Consider the following 22,137-nt stretch of genomic DNA (forward strand, 5'->3'; position numbering starts at 1 on the left):
GACTGCAGAAATACCTAATACGTTCCTCACAGACCATTCAGAAAATAAGGTTTCTGAAGATCTTCAAATTGTCTTCTCTTATTGGGGTCAGAGGAGGTCCAGGCTAGAGAAAGGTTTCTCTCAAAGATATTTGGAGCTGTGGCTTTAGTCTAAATGAGTAAATGCTTGCAGGGATCAAAGGAGAAACACAAAATGTCTTAAAGAATTTAATCAGCAAAAACATTGCTTGCTTGAACTACAAGGGATAGAAAGAGTAGCATTGAAGAGACTTTTAGAACCCCGCAATTTCTACAAGCAAGAAGCAGGCTGAGAATACTATTCAGCTGAAAACACAGGCTTCATGGAAAAGAAAGAATACTTCAGAGGAAAACCGAGCACTTGGAAAGAGAGCAGAGCCACAAGCTATGGCTGGAGATGACTCCCAGCCGTGACTATGCATCAAGGAACTGTCACACGTGCCTTGCTGGATTTCAACATTGCCATGGACCAGTGCCTCCTGTGTGCCCTGTGTTCTACCATTTTTACAAAGGGGTATTGGCACTGGGTACCTGAGTTTGTCTCACCATTATATACGGGTGTGGGGCACAGTTGACTTGCCTCTTCAGCTGGCCGGTCCGCAGATGGAGAAGACCAGGACCCAAGCGAGCACATCCTAAGAGCTTCGTTTGCCGCAGAGCTTGACGTAGATGCCAACAGCCTCTAACGTGAGTCCCGGTTGGTGCTGTAATAAATAAGATCGGGAGTAAGTGTGGGAGGGAGCATGTGTGCTCTGCGTGTGGGAGGGAGGTTAATAATTCACAGTTAGAGAGCCGACTCCGGTGGTTTTATAATAGAGCAAAACCTTGGTTTGCGAGCGTCATTCTTTCCGGAAACATGCTTGGAATCCAAAGCACTTGTATATCAAAGCGGATTTCAAGAAACCATTGGCTTAGTTGTGATCATGTGACGTTCGACGTCACATACTACTTGAATTGCAAGGTGTCGCTCCTTTATCGAGTTAATATTTATTAGAAATGTTTGCTCATCTTGCACAACCCTCGCAGAACAAGTTCCTTGCAATCCAAGGTTTTACCATACATTCTCAGAGGTGGGAATCACTGTGGACCGTCTTGGAAGCTGGCTAGTACAGTGTGATCACAAGTGATTGTTCTTTATTCTACTACTTTTGGGGGCAGTTTATTATGCAACAGCGGATAACTAATATACAAACAGACCTTTATGGAGTATTTTGTTTATTCCTGATGGTTCTAAATGAGAGGTGCCATTGTCTCCTGCCTCCTTCTCTCCATGGAGCACCAGGGGACTGGTGAGGACCAGAAGGTCCCACACAGGCTCTAGTCTTAGTAAAGCTCTCTAGTTGGAGAGGTGTACCCGCATTCCAGAATCTATGGAGTTGGCTTGACATCCTCATCACTGGTGCTGGGGCATAAGTCTTGACAATCCGCTATCTAGTTTTATTCATCTGTTTTCTAATTTTGTATACTTCAGATTTTTCAGTTTTACTCAAAGTTCCACTCTTGGGTTCTAAAGCCTTAGTATTCCTACAGGTAAACAAGTGTCATTTGCCTTTAGAATAAGCTCTTTACACCATGTCTTTTTAAATATGAAATGTACGGAGTTTGCTTCCTACCCAGGCTTTTTCCAGAGTACTGTAATGTAAATCAACCTCCCCAGATAGAAGCACAGAAAAAAGAGGAGATCAGAGAAGTACAGCATGTTGTTTCCAACAAGGTGGAAAATTCATCTGAAATGACAGAAATCCTGCGCAATGGCAAATCTCTGAGGATTCATGTGTCTCAGCAAACTAGCTGACCGGTAAGTGCAATTGGGCTCTCGCTTAATATCAATACTTACACTCCCGTTTGAATGGAAAATGAGGCAATTAAAAGTTCCCAAATTCCTTGTTTTGAATTGTTTCTGGTCCCCTTGGGTTTGCCATAGCCCAGTTTTGTGCCTCTTATTTTCAGAAGCCCTGTCTTGCAAATTTGAAAGTTCATAGACTCTATTTTGAAACAGGCTGCCTTCCAGAAATAGATTTTACTTTATTATTTTCCACTCCCTCTGGGATATCTTGACAAAAATGGCAAAACCCAAAGACTTCCTGAAGGCTAGTCTTTTTCCTGGGTCATATGATTCTTTTCAGTTTTCATCTGGAGAGGGTTTTCTGATAACAACAGGTTTGGCTGTCGGTGAACTGGAGAAAATCCTGTTGCTTTAGCATTAACAATGAGTAGAAAGCCAGTGCGGTACGGTTATTTGCTTAACACAATAGAAGTTGGTCCAGAGTGGACTTGCAGGAGTCAAATAGACCGTGTGGGAAAATCTGTGTTACTGCAACTGAGTCAAAAAGAATTTCTGAATGCAGAAACGCTGACCAGACTGTAGCAAGCAATTTGGTCAACGTTAATTCATATCCAAAGATTAAATTGGATTAAAAAGATCCCTATGAAGAAGTGGTTAAATATTGCAATCAGCAGAGATCTGCAGCCCAAAAGGGGGAAGAAAAGAGAAGAGTCAGTGAAATGAAACATTAGAAACGCAAAACAATATGCAATTAATAATGGTTGTCTCAGGGGCGCCTGGGTGGCTTAGTCGGTTAAGCGTCCGACTTTCGCTTAGGTCATGATCTCACGGTTCGTGGGTTNTAATGGTTATTTCAGAGCAGGATTTTTCCAAGGTGGAAACCACAAAAGAATGAACAATGAAAGAAGGTGCTGAAGTCCTCAAACTCATTACTCTCATGCATCATGAAGTGTAAAACAAACAGTGATTAGATTACAGAGATGCTCTCTCTACTGATATTTTTAAGCTTTTGGCTCTGTTGGCTAAACAGTTTCCAAGTGGATATGAATGTAGTTGAACCTGGTGTGTCTGAGTTTATTGTCTAGACACAGCCTTACAGATATGGCTTGAATAAATCACTGCTTTACCTCAGGCAGATTTCCAGCCCAGGAAGACTTATGAGGTTGTGGGGTCAAGAGTGAGACCCGTGCTAGGAGTCAGGAAGAAGAGGTTTGGGCCTCCTGGCCAACCGGGGATGAATGGATTTAATGCTGTGGGTCCCAATTTTCTGTTGACAAAATGTAAGTCTGAGTTCCTTTTCACAAGGTTGTTGAGAAGATGTCACCTGTAACTGTACACATACGTGCATACACTTGCATGCATGCACACACTCTCACACTCACATACAAATACACGCGCACACACAAGCACTGTAGAATCCTTTTTTTTTTCTTTTTTCTTTTTTTTTTTTTTAACAACTCCAGTCAATGAAAGGAAACTTTATGGAGGTCCCACAGCGATTGGACCTGGGCAGGAAGCCACTCTGCAGGAGGAGTGCTGGGTGGAATGACACACATAGTTGACCCATATAAAAACAAGTGTCATAAATTCTAATTCTTAAGGTAAACACTCTTGCCTTCATTATTCAAATGCCACCATGATGTCATTTTGTCCAGTGGGGTCACTCGCCTTCAGGCAAGCAGGTAGGAAGGGTGATCCTGAAACAAACCTAGGTTTTTGGATTCCAAACCACAGGCTGGAAACCACCATTCTAAAACCCGGGAGAGGGGGAAGGGTGTGGAGGTAGGCTCCGTGATGCCATGTACAATGACCTCTATAGCCTCTGTAGGACTTCCCTCGGAATATAATTCCTGGGGGATACTTGGTAATGAGCAGCCCAAAGACTGGCCTACCACACAGGTGCTCCAATCATTTAGAGTCATGGTCAGTACACATCCCATGGGCTTGAGATCTTGCTGAGAATTAAAACCAGTTGAAGTCATGGAGGAAATGACCTCCATCTACAAGAAGCCAGTAGCAAACAGCCTTCTCTCCCAAGTTGTGACAACCAAGAGATGTCCTCCGACATAGCTGAATGTGCCCTGGGGTACCCGATCACTCTTATTTGAGAACTGTTGCTCTAAAAACATCTCACAAGGCTGACCCATGGATTACTAGTCCTATTTGTATAGCAGTTGGAAGAGCCGAAGTCTTAAATGCAGATTCTATATTAGTAAAAGGTCAATAGCATCTTTACACTATTTTTAAGGCAATTTTAAATGTGTATGTGCTTCTAATACTAATGTGTTTTTGAAATTGAAAAGACTATTGCCTTCTTATTAATAGACTCTTTTATATTTTAATCAATAAGCAGGGCTATTGTATTACTTTCTTTTTAATTCTGCTTGCCTTATCCCAAAATAAGATTCTGAAAATAGTGTATCAAGAAATAAAGGAATACTATATAAAATGAACCACATTAAAATGTAATAGCTGAAGTTTTTCCTTCAAACTTCATGTAATTGAGAGTTCTTTTTTTTTTTTTTTATCACCACGCTAGCAGGATGTCTTTAAAAGGAAACAAGTTTAGGGGCATCTGGGTGGCTCAGTCGGTGAAGCATCCGGCTCTTGACTTCAGCTCAGGTCATGATCTCACGGTTCATGGGTTCAAGCCCCACATCAGGCTCTGAACTGACTGTGGAGCCTGCTTGGGATTCTCTCTCTCTCTCTCTCTCTCTCTCTCTCTGCCTCTCCCCACTCATCTGCTCTGTCTCCCTTTCTCTCTAAATAAAAATAAACTTAAAAAATAAAAGGAAACAAATTTAAACAATAGATTTCCAGTCTCCATACACTTTTACCAAGAGGAACACATCTAATACATGTATGCACATGTGATGCTTAATTTTATGTTTTAAAGTGACTAGGCCCATAACGCTGGTTGGATATTATCTCTGGGTGTGTCTATGAGAGTGTTTCCAGAAGAGATTAGCATTTGAGTTGGTGGGCTGAGTAAAGCTGGCCTTGCCAAGTGGGTGGGCATCATCCAATCCACTGAGAGACTGAACAGAACAAAAAGATGGAGGGAGGTTGGACTCGCTCTGTCTGACTGCTTCTCAAATATGCCTGGTCCTCAAGGCTCCTGGCCCAGATCTAAGCCCTAGCTTTCTCCTGTCCCCAGCTTGTAGATACCAAATGGTGGGACTTCTCAGCCTCCATAATATCATAAGCTCCTTTATGTACAAATATAAATATGTGCATCTACATATATATATATGAATATGTGCAATCTCTCTTTCTATCTATCAGTGTTTACGTCTCTATATCTCATTGGCTGTTTCTGGGAGAGCCCTCCCTTTTAACTTCAGAATATTACCTTGCTTGAGAAGACGGCCTTTGCAGACATAATTAAGTGAAGGATTGGAAGTTGAGATCACCCTGGATCTAGGTGGGTCCTAAATCCAATGACTCCTTATCGGAAGAGGAGAGGACACAGAGCAGGGAGAATCCACGTGAAGATAGAGGCAAAGACTGGAGGGATGTGTCCATAGGCCAAGGATTGTCTGCCATCACTAGGAGCTGGAGAGAGACATGGAATAAATCCTCCCTCAGGGCCTCCAGAAGGAAGCATCCCTTCGGCACCCCAAATTTCAGGCTTCTGGTTTCCTAAACTGTGAGGGAATAAGTTTCTGTCCTTTGAAGCTATCCAGCATGGGGCACTTTGTTACAGCATCTCCAGGAGACTAATACAGTGTGTGTGTTGCCATGAGGCATTGTCTTGGTCAAGGCTGCTGTAACTGAACGCCAGAGACTGGGGGACTCACACACAGCACACACTTGTTTCCTGCAGTTCTGGAGGCTGGGTGGTCCATAGACCCAGGTGTCAGCACATTCGGTGCCTGAGGAGATTCCTTTGTTTGCACATGGCTGTCTTCTCTTTGTATCTTCATGTGGCAGAGAGAGAGAGAGAGAGATCATCCTTCCGTGTCTCTTCTTATAAAGTCTCTTCCCATTCATGAGGGCCCCACCATCATATTATAACTTTCCAAAGGAAATACAATCCTAATACCATCGCAATGGGGATTTTGAGTTCAACATACAAACTTTGAGGGGGAATAAACATTCCATCCATTGCAGTCATGTTCCCATGAATTCCTGAGAAATTCATTGATTCTTTGCATCCTTGCTCAGGCCTGTGTGGATTTTTATTTCAGCCAATCCATCGTTTACCGGGGTGTAATGAAATATTTTGCACAGGGAAGGGATAGAGTATTTTGTTTAAGCTTTAGGAAACGTGGACATGTCTTCTAACCACATAGGATGCCTGGTTATTTTTGAAGACGCTCTGGGAAAACCATGTTGGGAAGGTCATTGTCTCTCACTTCAAGGGGTTCAGCACATTCAGGTAACAAGGATGACAAGTAAGTCTTGTGTGATGTATTCTGCTCCAGAAATACAATCATCATTGGGGGAAATTCAGTTCACTGGGTTACAATACCTATGGAAGCTTTATCCCAAAGGGAAAGGGAAGACAGATATGCATTTGAAGTCCTGCCATCGTGGGAGAGCTGGAAGACAGACCAAACAAAAGTCACCTGTGCATAATGGAGAAGACCCCAAAATAAAGAAGGAAGGACTATAAAGTCACCTTCAGAGAAGTTGGGCACAGAGTCGATGAAGATGCAGCAATGTCTTGCACAAAACTCGGGGTCTTTGGGGTCAGGTAGAGCTGCACTGGATCCTCTTTCTGCGTCATCTCTGCTCTGGGCTGCTGACGTGAAATCATTAAACAGCGTGTTTCACATCCATAGGAAAGCCCAGTCTGTGGGCTTCCCCCTCAGACTTGGGACCCAAGGGCACTCACATTGAAGAGCCAAGAACATTTGAGATAGTTCCTGCTGAATGACCCCCTCCACCCATTTTGCAAGTGAAGCAAACAAGTCAGGAAAAACAATTGTCATGAACCACAGTGACAATCTGCTCACCCACCATCTTTAAACTGATTGCTTAAAAGGCGCCGCTGTGTGAAGTGTGATTGGCTTTCCTCCAGGAATGTCAGGCTGACTTTGCATCGAGAGAGCATTTATGAAAAACCCAGCTAGCTGTCTGCCCTTGGAGGGACTCACTTTCGGTTAAGATCACTTGGGCGAAATGTCACACATTTTCAACTTGTAAAGTAATACTCTGCCTCCTGAAGTGTTTGTGATCTTCAGAAAATGGAACTTAATGTTTACGTGTTTATGGTTTTGACCGCTGATATTTCATCACTACTGAAAATAATGAAATCTGAAATTATAACTTATTGCCATATTATATATATGCATACATGTATATATATAATTTAAAGAAAATTCCAAAACAATAAAATGTAAGACAAATAAGAGATAAAATAAGTAAATGGTCTTTTACTCTCCCGTTCCCTATTGTTATGGAAGAGAACTCAGCTTTAAAGCAGAATCACCTTAACTTTTGGGAGGAAAGTATATTTATTTTTAAAGCTTAGACTTCAGTGGATCCACAGATAACCCAGACAACACTGTAGAATATGACAGTCATAGCCCACACATCAAAACGCCATTGGGTCAAGTTAGATTAAACTGCATTATCTGACTCTTCTGTCCATAAAAATACATTCTAAAATCTGGGCTCTCTAGTACAATATAAGATCCAAGCAATTTCAAAGTTGAAGTGATGAAAGAGTTTTCAAATAAGAGGCTCTGAAAAGCTTTGTTAAAAACCAAATTGCGGGGCACCTGGGTGGCTTAGTCGGTCAAGCGTCCGGCTTTCGCTTAGGTCATGATCTCGCGGTTCGTGGGTTCGAGCCCCGCATCGGGCTCTGTGCTGACTGCCAGCTCAGAGCCTGGAGCCTGTTTCAGTCTGTGTCTCCCTCTCTCTCTGACCCTCCCCTGTTCACGCTGTCTCTCTCTCTCCTGAAATAAAAAATTTTTTTTAAAAATTGCTTATTTTTAGTGCAAAGTTCATTTTTGATGAGTAAACTCAGCTTGAATGCCAACGGAAGGGGTGACAAGGAAGCCGGCTGTCTGCTGAAATTCACAAGGGGGGAATTTGAGCTCGTTTCGCTTCTCTTCCCTCCTATTAAAAAAATTGCATTTTCTTAACTACCTTATTTTTGGCAGACAAAGAATATTCAGTTTCTTTTCTTTTCATTCCGTTAGTTGACAGGACCTTCAGGTAAAAGAAATGTTTTTAATAAAATATATTCCCTCACCCAGTGTGGACTGGAGGTAGCTGAGCAGGGATAGAGATGTTAGTGCTGGCTCCTCTGAGACATATAATATGCTCTCTTTAATCTGTTTGATTGTCCCTGAATTGCTGATTGCTGCTCTTTTCTCTCCAAGGCACAAAACGGAAGCTTAATATATTTATATATGTACACACGCAGAATATACAGCCTGTATTAGGCATGCTCATTTGCTTTCTTTTTTACCTCTCTCTGTTTCTGCCACTCTTCTCACTGTGAGCTAAAAAATGGAAGCAATTTGCTGGAGCCAGTCCTAAAGTCCTTCTAGCCAGCATCCTGAGTTGTGAAATTGCCGTGATATTTCACCCACACCAGCTGAGATGAGTGAAAACTGTGAGTGGCCTGTGTGGGGGTGCTGATCTGCTGATGCATCATGGGCAGCAGCCCATACACGTTTGTGTCCATTTCTCCCTGTTACACAGAGGAGCTGCCCCTGCGGCCATGCGGGAGTCCGTGGGTTTGGTTACCCGATGCCCGGTTTGCTCGGATACCTGAGACGTTAGCGGTCATCGCTGGTGTGGCTTTTCAGACAAAGCGAGCATCCTAGGTAATAACCCTCCACGGCTTTGTGTAGAAATCCACCCTCTGGGTAAAGATACCTGGTCCCTGTTATAAAAACGAGGCATCCAAATAAACCATCAATTTTAGGATAACAAGTTTATCTGTGTGTGTGTTTTTTTTAATGTTATAGTTAAAGGCCTGTCTTTGTTTGAGCAGTTTCTGAACTGATGGTTCGATGGGCATTCCAGTCTCTCTCATGCTCGTCCCGACCCAGCGCCATTCACTCGCTCTCGTTATTACACGCCCTTCTCCAGGACAGATTTATTTCCTTCCACCTTCCAGATGGACGATTCCCTTTGCTGTTTAATTACTACGCTGACGACTTCCCCCAGTTGGATTTTGCTTCGTGGATCAATCACTGCCCCGCTGTCCCTTGATTGCACGTAAATGTATTTCATCAAAAGAGATCGGCTCACCTCTCCATTATTTATAGTGTTGATTTCAGACGAAAGCTGGCCTCAAAGGCAGCGGCCCAAGGTGATATGCATTTGTCAGCAGCCACCCCCCCCAACTTAAATCATTCCCCAAATCTCCCTTTCTGGCTCCTGGCATCCTGTTATATGTTGTGCTTTTAGGACTCAAGACAGGTCCGGATGCATTTGCCCGTGACTCTATGTTGCGTATTCTTTGGCCACACAGCGATGAACTGACAGTAATTGTAAAGACGCGAAGCCTTAGGCTCACCTGTGCTTTCAAGCCACTTGCACTAGTTTGATGTCGGATAGTTTCATTCATTCATCTGCTCCACGACAGGCACCATGGGGGGCGGATAAAGAGGCCCAGACAGAGATGAGTGAGATACGGTTCCTGCCTCAAGGAGCTCCAGGTCTGAGCGTGGACAAAGAGACACAACCGTCCACTGGCAGCGTGTTAGATAGGAAGCTTCTCCTGCTGCGAGGAGCTCATCAGGTACCGCGAGGTGTCAGGGAGGACCTCAGTGCTCCCAGCCTGCACGTGCTCCCACAGCACTGTTTCTTCCTGGGCTCATCTGCAGACCAGACGCTCAGGGCTCGGGGGTTGGTGGAAGGCCTGATGCCACAGACTCAACACAACGAAGGCATTTCTTTCCACTTCCAGATGTGGGGCTTCCACCAGGACGACTCCCATGTGGCCGTCTGCAAGGAGCGGAAGATAGAAAGGACAGCACCCCCCGCGCCGCCCCCCCCAGCCGCCACGTGCAGGCACCCTGTGGGAGACACCTAGGCGTTATCGCACTTTAAACCATGCTCCGATGTGCAATACAGTGGTAAAAACACCAATCAGAGATTTAAGAGACTATATCAACATATATATATACGCACATCTTTATAATGTGAATGGGATAAAAAAGATGTGATTTGACAAGAACTGTTTCACGTGTCTCTTTTATAATTTAGATAACATTGTAGACACCACCAGCTTCCATACATAAAGATATTTATCATGTATACAGCACATATTATTTAATTTACTCAGGTTGGCTCTTTAACGTGTTTTAAACTAGGTTTTATTCACGTCAGGTTTCTACGATTGTATTTTCTATTTGTCTTTCATTTTGTTTCACAAGTGAAGTTTGGCTCTAGGGTGAACTTCTCAACCTACCATTGTATTTCTCGATCTCTAGTTCATAAAGCAGAGAATGTGGCCAAAACAAAGCCAAGAGACTCCATGTCTTGCACACTGTAGTGGAATGCAGATTAGGTGCAATAGAGCACAACAGAATGTGCTTGGGCTTTAGGTAAAATGAATTATGACCCCAAGCTTGCTTCATCTATTTCTGGGCTGTGTGGTCTGAGGTGGTTCACTGACCACTGACCACTTTGGTTTTCAATTTCTTCATCTCTACAGAAGTACAATCATGCCTACCTCATAGATTCACTGTGAGGATTAAATTAGATATTACATACAAAATGCACGCAGCAGATCATCCTAATATACAACCTTACCTGACTCGTTCTTAAAAATGCAATTGATAACTCGAAATGTTATGACATTTCCAAGGCTTGGAGCGCTTCTTGGATTTTTCTCCTGACAGGTTGTGTTCCCAAAGAGCGATGTGCTTGGTTTTTCCACATACCCATTAAGACTGGGTAGTGTTACATTCGCTAAGCAACTAGGTTGAAAACATATACATATTCAAGTGCTGTGTCTTGAATTCGATAGATTATCAGGTTGAACATTATAGTAAAATGACAGAGATTTATGGTGGTTTGAATTCTCTTACAATTTACCATTTTGATTTCCCCCCATTATTCTATTACGGTATTTATCGTTTTTGTTAAAGATGAATTTTTTTTTAAGAGACAGAGAGGGAGAGCAGGGAGAAGGGCAGAGGGAGAGAGAGAGAGAATCCCAAGCAGACTCCACACTCAGCCCAGAGCCCAGCACAAGGCTCGATCCCACAACCCTGGGATCAAAGCTGAGTCAAGTCAAGAGTCAGACGCTCAAGAGACTGAGCCATCCAGGTGCCCCTCAAATATGAAATTTTTTATTATTTTTAATTTTTTTTCGAAGTTTACTTATTTGTTTGGAAAGAGAGGGAGAGTAGGGGAGAGGGGCAGAGAGAAGAGAGAGAGAGAGAATCCCAAGCAGTTTCCACGCTGTCGGTGCAGAGCCTGACAAGGAGCTTGAACTCACCAACCATGTGTGAGCTTATAAACTGAGCTGAAATCAAGAATCAAACCTTAACTGACTGAGCCACCTAGGTGCCCCTTAATGATGAATTTGTTAAAACACTTTTTAATATATTAAAAGTATTAAGCCTTTAATTGCCTTCTACATGGCAAAAATATTTCCCATTTGTTGTTATTGCTGCTGTTTTAATCATAGTTTTTAGTAACTCTGTTTTTCCCTCGCAGAAGTTTTTAGTTTTCATGAAGTCAAATATGTTTGGCTTTTCTTTTCCCTAAAATTATAAGACCTCTCTCACCACAAGATTTTATAGGAGATTTTCTGCTGTTTTGTTGGCAAAACGTCTGGTTACTTTCAGGATCTGCTTTCCCTGCTTTGTTTTGACTTCTGGAATGTTCCACGCTGACCAGGCCTTCTTCTTTTTAATCCCAGATGCCGTGTATCTCTTAGACATTCTTCAAAATCTCTGGCCCATTGATGGGCCTCTTCTTGCAGAGTGCTGCAGACATGTTTCCATTCTTATTTTCCTATATCTTCCCTTATTACCATGGGATATGAAGAAAGATTTGGCCCTTACCGTAGGCTCAGTCTGCTATCTGATAAACAGAGGCCAGCCCTCCTTAAATAAAAGATCTTTAAAAATGCTCGTTGAGTAGGAAAATGGACACCTGTGTGAGTTGTGGATTCTATGTGCGCTCCAAAGGAATTAAATAAATTCATTTCTTTCCATCTGTAGCTTTGGAATGGCTTAAGGAAGCCTTACAGATCTGGACTCTTCTTTAAAAATAAAACAAACTTTAATAAACACTTAGAAGAAGAAGAGAACAGTATTATAGGTTTTCAGTTGGAAAATAGAAACTTTCACTTCATACTTAAAATAATGGCTGTTTTGTTGTCGTTGTTGCAAAGGATGCCAGTTCTCTACTACAGCCCCTACTAAACGTAGTTACCACCTACCTGAATGCTAGTGTCCTGCGCCTTCAGTATTAACTGGCTCAGCCGCTCTGCAGCTCGTAGTTGAGTCTATAGACCAAACTGAGCAGTTTCCGCTATTCCTCTCACTGCAGATGATGGCGCACACGCCGCTCCACCCTTGTGGCCTCCTTCTGCTCACGGCCTAACCTAGAGTCCCTGGACTTGGCTTGAGGGAGCCGTTGTGAGGCGGTTCCTGCCTGTTTCTTCCCGCTTTCCAAGCTCCCCATGCGCTGATCTTCCTTCAGTTCTTCTGACTCCTTCTGCCTCCAGACCTTCAAGCATGCGGTGACCTACACCTGCAGCGTTTTCTCCCCGGTGTCGAGCTTCACCTAGACAATAGCACCCACGTCTCAGGGAGCTCCTCTGGGAGCCTCGTCAGATGCTCCCTCTCCCTGGCCCTGCCAGACAGCTTCCTACTCAACGTCCTGCGTTTTCCTTCTTGCCCCCATAGCGATTCTCAAGAACACCCCTGCCCCCCAGCAGCAAAGCCATCCAATACCAAATTTTCAGTCTTGAAAACGATGCCTAGCACGTCAAGGAAAGACATGAAACATGGTTTGAATGAGTGAGAGTAACGTAGCGGTGAGGAGGCTGTCTGTGAGTCTCCGTGTGTGCACTGCACTTCACTGCACTTGACAGTGCAGGATGCGAGCGTGGCAGTGACCAGAGGCCTGCTTGCCCACCAGCTCACCCAGGGCCAAGCAGGCCTCCTGCCTGGCTCCGGGAAATCCTGTCATCCCCACGCGCATCTCTGTCCAGGAAGACTGGTGTGTTATAATGGTCCATATGTCCCAACTCACGAAAATAAAAGCATTGGGAAGTTGATATTTGCCCCCTGAATCTGTGCCATTGTTTCCCCCATGTTTACATCCCTACTTTAGTGTAATATATTTAAAACCAACCTTGAAGGGGGCTGGGGTGGCTCACTCGGTTAAGAGTTTGACTCTTGGTTTCAGCCCAGGTCATGGTCCCGGGGTTCGTGAGTTCAAGCCCTGCATCAGGCTCCACACTGTCAGTGGTCAGGATTCTGTCTCCCTCTCTCTCTGCCCCTTCCTTGCTTGTGCTGTTTCGCTCTCTCTCTCAAAATAAATAAACTTAAAAAAAAAACAAACCTTAAAACACTTGTTTTTTTCATGCGTAACTTCTGTAGAAAGTCTTCAAGCCTACAGTTGGCATGTCTGGCTATGCTCCTGTGTGTGCCAGAGACACGGGGACGCGACCTCACTTCCTTCTGCATAAATGGGAACATTTCACCAGGTACGCGAGAGAAAAATGGGTTTCCAAACTGTGATGCGCGACTTAGTTTTCTGTTAAGAGTTGACTCTCCTAATGTGGGTCAACCCCCCAAGGAGGAGCTGTCTTTACGCATTTTCTTCCTCAAGTCCGCGCAAGTATTGCATGTGTCAGGATGGGGCCTGTTACAAAATTACCCACCTACTTCTCATTCTCTCCCCCCCCACCACCACCACTTCGTAAATATGATGCGGCAGCCATTGTAACGGTAGTTCTCGTGCTGTGCTCGAGTCTGCCCAAACCTGCCCAGGAGCTGGTTGTTATACTTTTAGGCCCTGGAGGGCCTGGAGACCCTGCGTTGGTAGGTTCACGTTACTCATGGCCGGCATATTTCGGCATCTCCACGAAAATAAGCAAATGCCACACACCACGCTCAGCTGACTCCCCCTTTGGAGAGTCAGTCAGTAGGCCTTTACCAGCATACCATGAAGGCTGCATGAAAGGCCTGCCCTCTGCAGAGGGACAGACGCACTTGCATCCCATATTTCCAGAAAGCCAAGCCGGCACCTGTGTGGTTTCTTTGCCCAGACATACGCTGTTCCAGGTAAATATTTGCATCTCAGCTGTGTCTTTCAATGTCTGGTGGCCTGGGAACCTAAATTACATCTTGAATGTGTATCTCTGATACCCTGAAGAATCATAATTAACCTGATTCTTATTAAAAAATGAGTAAAGAGGGGCGCCTGGGTGGAGCAGTCGGGTGAGCATCTGACTTTGGCTCAGGTCATGATCTCACGGTTCATGGGTTTGAGTCCCACGTCGGGCTCTGCACTGACAGCTCAGAGCCTGGAGCTGCTTCAGAGTCTGCGTCTCCCTCTCTCTGTCTCTCTGTCTCTCTCTGTCTCTCTCTCTCTCACAAATAAATAAACATTAAGAAATAATTTTTTTAAAAATGAGTGAAGAAACCTGGGAGAGACTCCAGAAGATCCTTGGAGCCGTACAACTTCAGTCCTAATTCTGGTTCTGGGATCTCCTAGGTGTGTGTATGGCCTGGACCAAGTGACCTTACCTCGTCTGCAAAATGAGCACAGCATTGCTTATCTTTCTGACTTTGCAAAGGTGAAATGAACTAATATTATATATGTATATGTGTAGATACACCTTATTCAGGCGTAGGTATGATTGCATGTGTTCAAGTTAGAACAGTGTGTAGCACATAGTGATCAATAAAAAATTAATTGGTGTTATTCATTCTCTATCTAAAGAATCTCAGATGCATGGAAAAGTCACAAGGACAGCGTAGAGGATGCCTATGTTGTCTCTCCATTGGCTCTTCTCATGCCAACACCTCTCAGCGCTATGGAAGCCTTACTGGAACTGAGAAGCATTGCTATGAATTGACCTGAAGACATTCTGGGCGTTTCCTACACAGGTTCTTCTGTCCTTCAGAATTGCCCTCGTTGCACATCTGTTTTGTGTTCTCTGATGTGTTACACACCGGGGCTCGGAGGGGCAGAGAGTAATTGGCTGGCTTCACTAAGATGGAGCATGAGGCTTGGGTTAAAACACAAGTGAGAGAGGACAGAGGGCACCTGCTGTGTGTGTGGAAAATGGGTTTCTCAGGCCTGCAAACATGTATCCACAAGGTGTAGATAGTAGCGAACCAAGCGCTGATCAGAGACGCGGTCGGAAGATGTGAGCAGCACCATCCTTCTAAAATAGCCAGAGCAGAGCGGAGTGCGGTGCAGGCTGAAGCTGTCAGCATCTAGAAGCTTCCATAGTTGCAGAAACCTGCTTGTTAAGTAAGCCCTTTGACTCCCTGGGCACAACGCATGGAAGTCAAGTCACCAGCGAAAGCTTTAGTGAGGGTTTTATAGAATCCGCATGGGACTACATAGCACAGTGATGTGCATGGGGGGGCAATAGAATACGTAACATATATTATTGAGGAGGAAAAAGAATACTTATCTTTGTATCGATTTTTCACTTATCATTTCTTTTCAACATAACCGAAATTCGTCTGGATCTTCTTCAACTTTCTAGTTCCTTGAAAATAGACCAGGGTGGCCTTGCTCAGCCATGGCCCTGTGATTCACGATTCCAATGGTTTGGTGATTTCCATGGTCTTTCCCTCCTGCAATTAGGTAAAATAAAAACACTCCCATTGAAATGCTGGTGAACAGATTCATACCTACTAGCTTCTGGACACCACAGTAATTAAGATACCATCTGTGTGTTTGTGCGATTTGCGCACAGAAAAGCCTGGAATTATCTGCTCTTCTATTTAACAAAAAGAAATGGGTTAGACAAATTGATGCTGAAAGTAAACACCAATGGTTAAAATGAATAAAACGTTTTGGTAAAATATGAGCCATCCTATGTCCACTTCAGCACGAACTCATACCTACCACATGCTTTCAAGGTGGGGGAAAGGGGTCTATTTCATGCTGGGATGTCTTTAACTTCAAGGTCTTAGCAGAAGTGGTGGAAATGGAGCGTTTAACAGAAGAATAAAAGTACCAGGAGAAAGCAGGAAATAATCGTCATTCTCTTTGCTACATGTGTACACGGGCGCTCGCACACACACGGCACATGAATCTGGCATGCAGAAGACGCAGTGAGGACTGAGCAGGCAAAACAAGAATTTCCTAGCTTCAGTACGTTCTTTCAAATTTTTTTAAAAATATTTATTTATTTTTGAGAGACCAAGAGGCAGAGTGCAAGCAGGTTGGGGCAAAGGAGGAGAGGGAGAGAGGGGAGACACAGAATCCGAAGCAGCTCCAGGCTCCCAGCTGTCAGCACAGAGCCTGACATGGGGCTCGAACTCACGAATCGTGAGGTCATGAGCCAAGCCGAAGGCGGACGCTCAACCTACTGAGGCACCCAGGCGCCCCTAGCTTTAGTACGTTCTTAGGTGCAGGATTTCTGGTCAAATTCTGCAGCTCTGAAAGGGTTAGGTTGTCCGCAGAACATTCCAAGAAACACGTGAACTTGAGATCTTTGATTTCTTCTCTACCTCCCAACCTCCCATCCCTTTCAGGACCCCGTCCATCAACAAGGACCCCTTTTTGTCCTACGTGCAATCTTCCTTTTACAAGCTCACCAATTAAAAGTGAAAAATCGTGCTTGGGCTGTGAGAAGGTTCCAGCTTCTAAGGAAGATAAACCGGACCGAGAGGCCCACTTTGTTCCTTTTTCTTTCCTCTGGGAAAGCTACCTTTAAGGTTGCAAGAATATAGCATGCAATTATTCTAAAAGGATATGCTTTGAGATGTTTAATTCATTTTAATCTTCCTTGTATTATGAAAGCTATACTTCTTTTTAAGGCTTTCAGACTACCAGCTTAATTTTCATATTGATTCATTCGGGGACAAAACAAAACTTTGTATAAACTGAATGGAAAATGACTCTTTTGTGGTGAAGAATCTGCTTGCATTTAATTATAATGCATGGAAGTGTTCCTTCCTAATTAAACATTTAAATGAAGAGAGAGTATAAATAGAAATTTTAAAAAGCGAGTGAGCACGACATAGTTCATCCATCCCAAGATGAAGGTCCTCATCAGATCTTTTTTTTTTAACCATACTCAGAGCTGATGTGATTGTCCGGGGGTTTTAAAGTGTGTCTGCACATTTTACGAGGGGGGAGGGAGATTTTTCAGTGCATATGATAATTACTACATTAAGAATATTCCTCACTTACACAGGCTTATCAGGGTGGAGCCTCAAAGTGCTTTATTATCTAATTAAACCTCACAACATGCTGCAATTTTATTAATACATAAAGAGAAACACAATTGAGTGCCTGCCTTTATTGTATACGGCGGAAAAAGGGAAGAGAATATAAATTTGAGTTTGGAAATAAGAACACAGTTTAGCCACCAGACCAGCCTCTCATCTTAGGGAACACATATTTTTGTTTGTTAGAAAATTGGGTCAAAAACGTAAAAGTCTGTACACATGCTCGTTTTTCGTATTTATGAAATGAAAGGTAAGAGCTTTACCTCACTGAGTCATCATGTAGATCCTGCGCTATGAGATCTTATTTTTCTCTGTCATTTCATCGTACTTTTATTCCCAAGCACACCTTCTTGAGCCAGAGAGCGATCCTCTGCCTCTGGGTAAGCGGTATTTGCTTTGCTGCAGGAGGGGACATCGACATCTTTTTATTTCTAGCAGAGTCACTGAGTATGTGAGGCTCTGAGGCTGTGAGTGATCTCAGCATGCTGTTTCATGCTCATCCTTTGATCTGCTTAGAGCGTAGTATGGTACCAAGCATGCGGTAGATATTGAGCAGATATTTACTTAAGGAAGCCAAAAGCCCTCCCTGGAAGCAGTTAGGGCGTGTAGGAGAATATGTGACATACCAAACATTACACGTCTCACGGTCCATGGCTAAGAATTTGACAGGAAATCTGCATTAGAATGGTCCTGTGGAAATATAAGTTGCAGAACCAGTAAGGTCTAGAAAACTTGTACGTACGTGTGAAAATTGAGTGTATGTACATATGAGAATTGAGTGTATGTAACAGTTAGCCTCTATTGTTTAATAACATCTCAGAGGCTTACGATAATAAGCATTTCTTATTGCTCATGAATCTGCCAGCTGAGCTTCCTGAAGGTTGGCTGGCCGTAAACCATTAATTACACAAAGGCCCAGGCTGAGGAACGTGGGCTCTTCTCTACATGGTCTCTTGGTCCCTGACAGGTTAACCCAGGCATGTTGAAAGAGAGAAAGAAGCCCACACACCATCACTTCAGCTACTTTCCTCTGGCCAGAGCGACAAGTCCGGCCCAGAAGAACAGTGGAGAAAGACAGTGTGGTTGGTGATGGAGGTGCAGGATGTGGATGCCGGGAAGCCACTAGTTATGGGCTTCAAGGTGATCAGCACACCACTGCCAATGGCCGTTCCATTGACATTTCAAGTTAGTGCAGAGAGAAGTGTATGTCAGTGGGGGAAACAACTAACCATTTCAACCCAAAGAAAACTCTAGGTAACAGAAAAGAGAGAACTTATTTTTATAAACTTGAGATGGAGAAGGCCTGTCTAAGAAAGACACAAATCTCAGGATGTATTCTGGAGACGATGACCAGAGCTGTTATATAGTAAGATAAAGCTTTTATAAAACATAGACGATGGAATAAAATGAATACTTTTAATATTTAAAAATATATTGTAAGGACTAAGCCAAACTGACTCCATGACAGGCTTTAAGTTTCCCCTCTGAACTAGAAGGCCTGAGTTTCGGCTTCCCCGGAAACTATCAGGCAGACACGCATTGCCCAAGGCAGGAGAAACCACCCTGGCAGCACCCAGTCGGGAAAGGCCAGCGACCACCCTCCACAGTGTTAAGGGAGAGGCCTGGAGATGGAAACTATAGACAGGACCCTGTTACCTATTGTTAAAGTTAACCCGTTAGCCGACCGAGACCCTGGGCTCGCTCTGTGATTGGGTGAATTTAAAGGTGCTCTAAATGTTGTAATTGGATCCCGCCAAAAGTAACGAACACTCTAGACAATGTGTATGGTTAAACCCGCTGTCAATGATGTTGAATAATTATGATTGGATCACTGTTCCCCTGCCACAACTTCTGTACCTCCCCCGTCACAAACCCCATAAAAACCCTACTCTGCCTTTACTCGGGGCTCCCAGCATGGATCTTCTGCGCTGGTAAAGTCTGCGAGCCCGAGCTCGAGCCCATAATAAAGCCCTTTGTGTTTGCGTGAGTGACTCGGTCTCCCCCGTGGTCTCTGGTCGTTGAGGACACTGCGATCTGGGTATAACAATATAACAACATAAAAAAGAGTTAAAAGACAAACTTCAGAGTTGACAAAATATTTATGCAAATTATGTCAGAAATTAATACCTTTAACTCCTACCAATCAATTTTTCAAAAAAGAGATTACCGATACTATAGAAAACTTTTCAAGGGGCCTGAAGAGGAAATGCATTGAAAAAGGAGAATCAATTGACCGTCAACACATGAAAAGAGAAGTGGGACTAATAACAAGACTCAAATTTTAACCATTGCATTGCTAGAAAGTCAATATTGTCAAAGGACGCAGGATAGTCACTATCAAGCGCTGTCAGTGGAAGTGTAAATTAAAACAGACTTTCCCTGTATAAATCATACAGAAACAGGAATCCTACTTTATTAGTTACTGGAATCTTATGATGAATCGCATTTTATTTTTGTATTAAACTTTTGTATTAGACCTAACCATTACAGTAGCCCCTATGTGCCACTTTTACAAGTGGCAAAGCAGAAGTAAAATTAAGCTTTTTCCGAAACGGTGATTGTGAGTTGTATCTGTAAGTTACATGCCTGCTCTTGGAGATGTTGAATGCCTTGTAAAATGCACTTTAAATTTTTAGCCTCACTGTTTCATCTGTAAAAAAAAAAAAAAAATCTTGCCATCTTTCTCCTCTTGAAGTTGAAGGGGAGTTAATTTGCCCAAATTAGTGAAATCTGATCATCTTCCGAGCTAGGTAGTTGTTTATGAGTCATGGGTCATGGGTGACCATGCATTGATCCAAACGTAGATGGAGAAAAATTAATACATCTTCTCAATAATGGCCCTTTCTTTCTTTCTTTCTTTCTTTCTTTCTTTCTTTCTTTCTTTCTTTCTTTCTTTCTGAGAGCTATGTTTCAGACACAGTATCTGGTAATTAGCAATTACTCAATAACTTTTGGTAGACTGGTTGTTTTATTGATTGATCACCTCATTTAATTCAGACGTGTTAAGTTTTACAACCCCGCCTTTTATAGGACAGACCGAAATGAAACTCAGAAACCAAACACCTGCTGGGGGCCGCACACCGAGAAGATGGCAGACCTCACGAGGCGGCCACCTCCTCGCTGGTTGATGTTTGCAGCCATGCACCAACGGAAGTCAAACGCCCACGTGCTCAGACTTATCTTTTCAAGCCAACTTATAACACACCTTTAATAAAATTAAAGGCAATAAAATGTTTGCATTCCCTTTAAAAAATTCTGTGATGAACTTGAAAGTTTTTACAAAGCCATCATGAATTTTGATACCTACAAGTCACGTTCAAATTGTTAAATGAGAGGCATTTTCCTATGAGAGTCAAGTGCACCTTCCCGTAGGCTTACCTGGAACAGCCTATTAAAATGACCAGGCAGAAATAAAAAGATTTTCCCAGCATTCAGATATAGTTAAGTGGTTATCTGAACTTGATCCTCACATGATCATACATGTGCTTCTGATACTCTATGAAGCTAGAAAGCATAGTTCTTGCGTGTTTGAGAGTAAGCTGGAAGTCATTGTGATGTTGATTGCTTCTTTGCTGATTTTCTAGGCCCTCTGAGGATGGCTCTCCTTCCCTCTGCTTTCTGTATTGGGTGGCTTCCCATCACGGGCCACACCGAAACGCCTGACAGTGAGAGAGATCTCAAGGTGCGGCAACCTTTCCTCCAGTACAAATCATTCCAGGGCTTTCTCTGTGAACGTTCCAAGTAAATGAGTGACAGACAGCAGCATGAGCCTTTTCCTTTTCCTGTTTACTGTCCCTGTTTACTCTGGGGAGATAATTTGGAAGAAACGCTGGGTGACGTTTCATTGTTAAATCCACCGAGCAGTACTGTGTTCGGTTCATATAATTTTTAAGATACCGATTTCCCTTTGCTTCTTTGTTTAAGTGGAGATGTGATTACTCGAAGGCTCGGTGCGGCTGCAGTCACAAATAATGTAGTTATTTATTTTCCAGAGCTCGGTGTAGTAGGATATCAAAGTAGTTTATAATCATCCAAACAAATACCCTTTGGGGGACTTCCCGGCTAGGAGGGCTGAAATGTTTTCATTAGGAGGAAGGGATTTATTCATCTGTAAATCTGTTTCTAGGTAGTGAAACATCTGAACATTTGCATAAATAACCACTAAAGAAATGTAAATGACAGAGGAGGATTGCATTATCATAAACCTCTCAGGCTACCTGGAGGGCTTGGAATGCGGGCAGATCTGGTTTCAAGCACCCTCTCACCTTTACAAGACAATTATCTCAGGCATTTCTGGGGAGAGAAAGAGCCCTACTTGCTCCTTGGCTACAGTCCGCACATATTAACTAGCTGGGTCCTCGAAACGCAATTGAATGGCTCCTCTCGACTGTTTGCGTGTTAAATATCTCTCTGCAAAATCCTCCTGCGTTTCATCGTGCGTGCGGGCATCCGCTTGCTCTGAGAACATTTCCTGAACGACTCCTGGAAACCCCATGATTATAACAGGACCAGACTAATCAGAAAGCTCTCTCGGCAGCATGGTCCATTTTGCAAATCACTAGCGCGCAGATTTCAATTTGCTCACATCATGAAAAAGGAAACTCAAGTGGATTTAAAAGGGGGGGGGGATGTCGGACCCACGATGGTCGCGCTGCCTGATGCAGAACATTAGCCCCAGAAGGGCCGAAAACGAGAAGGCCTTCCCGTTGGGCGCTGTGTGTACAGGCACGAGGTGTGCAGCAAACCCAGGCTTTTCAAAGGGTAGGACCCTGTGGCTGAGTAGCGAGGTAGGGTTTCTCCCTTGGGCTCTGCCATGAGCTCTGCTCAGGTTTCAAGGACTGGAGTGTTGTGCTTCAGCCGACCTGCTTCAGGGGATTAGTTCATTTTAGAAAGGACCCTGGAACTTCTCAGCCCATCTGGATCTGCGTGCCTGTGTGTGTGTGTGTGTGTGTGTGTGTGTGTGTGTGTGGTGCGTGAG

At 43.6% G+C, this 22,137-nt stretch overlaps 1 long non-coding RNA gene across 1 annotated transcript; it reads left to right on the plus strand.

Moving 5' to 3' along the window:
- The first annotated feature begins 294 nt into the window (after positions 1-294).
- LOC144223278 (uncharacterized) lies at positions 295-8,671 on the plus strand. Its single transcript, XR_013332644.1, has 3 exons — positions 295-704; positions 1,635-1,815; positions 8,464-8,671. It is a non-coding gene; the product is annotated as an uncharacterized LOC144223278 (long non-coding RNA).
- The last annotated feature ends 13,466 nt before the right edge of the window (positions 8,672-22,137 follow it).

Source organism: Crocuta crocuta, unplaced genomic scaffold (genome assembly GCF_008692635.1).
Source record: "Crocuta crocuta isolate KB4526 unplaced genomic scaffold, BGI_CrCroc_1.0 scaffold31, whole genome shotgun sequence".
Lineage (NCBI taxonomy): Eukaryota > Metazoa > Chordata > Mammalia > Carnivora > Hyaenidae > Crocuta > Crocuta crocuta.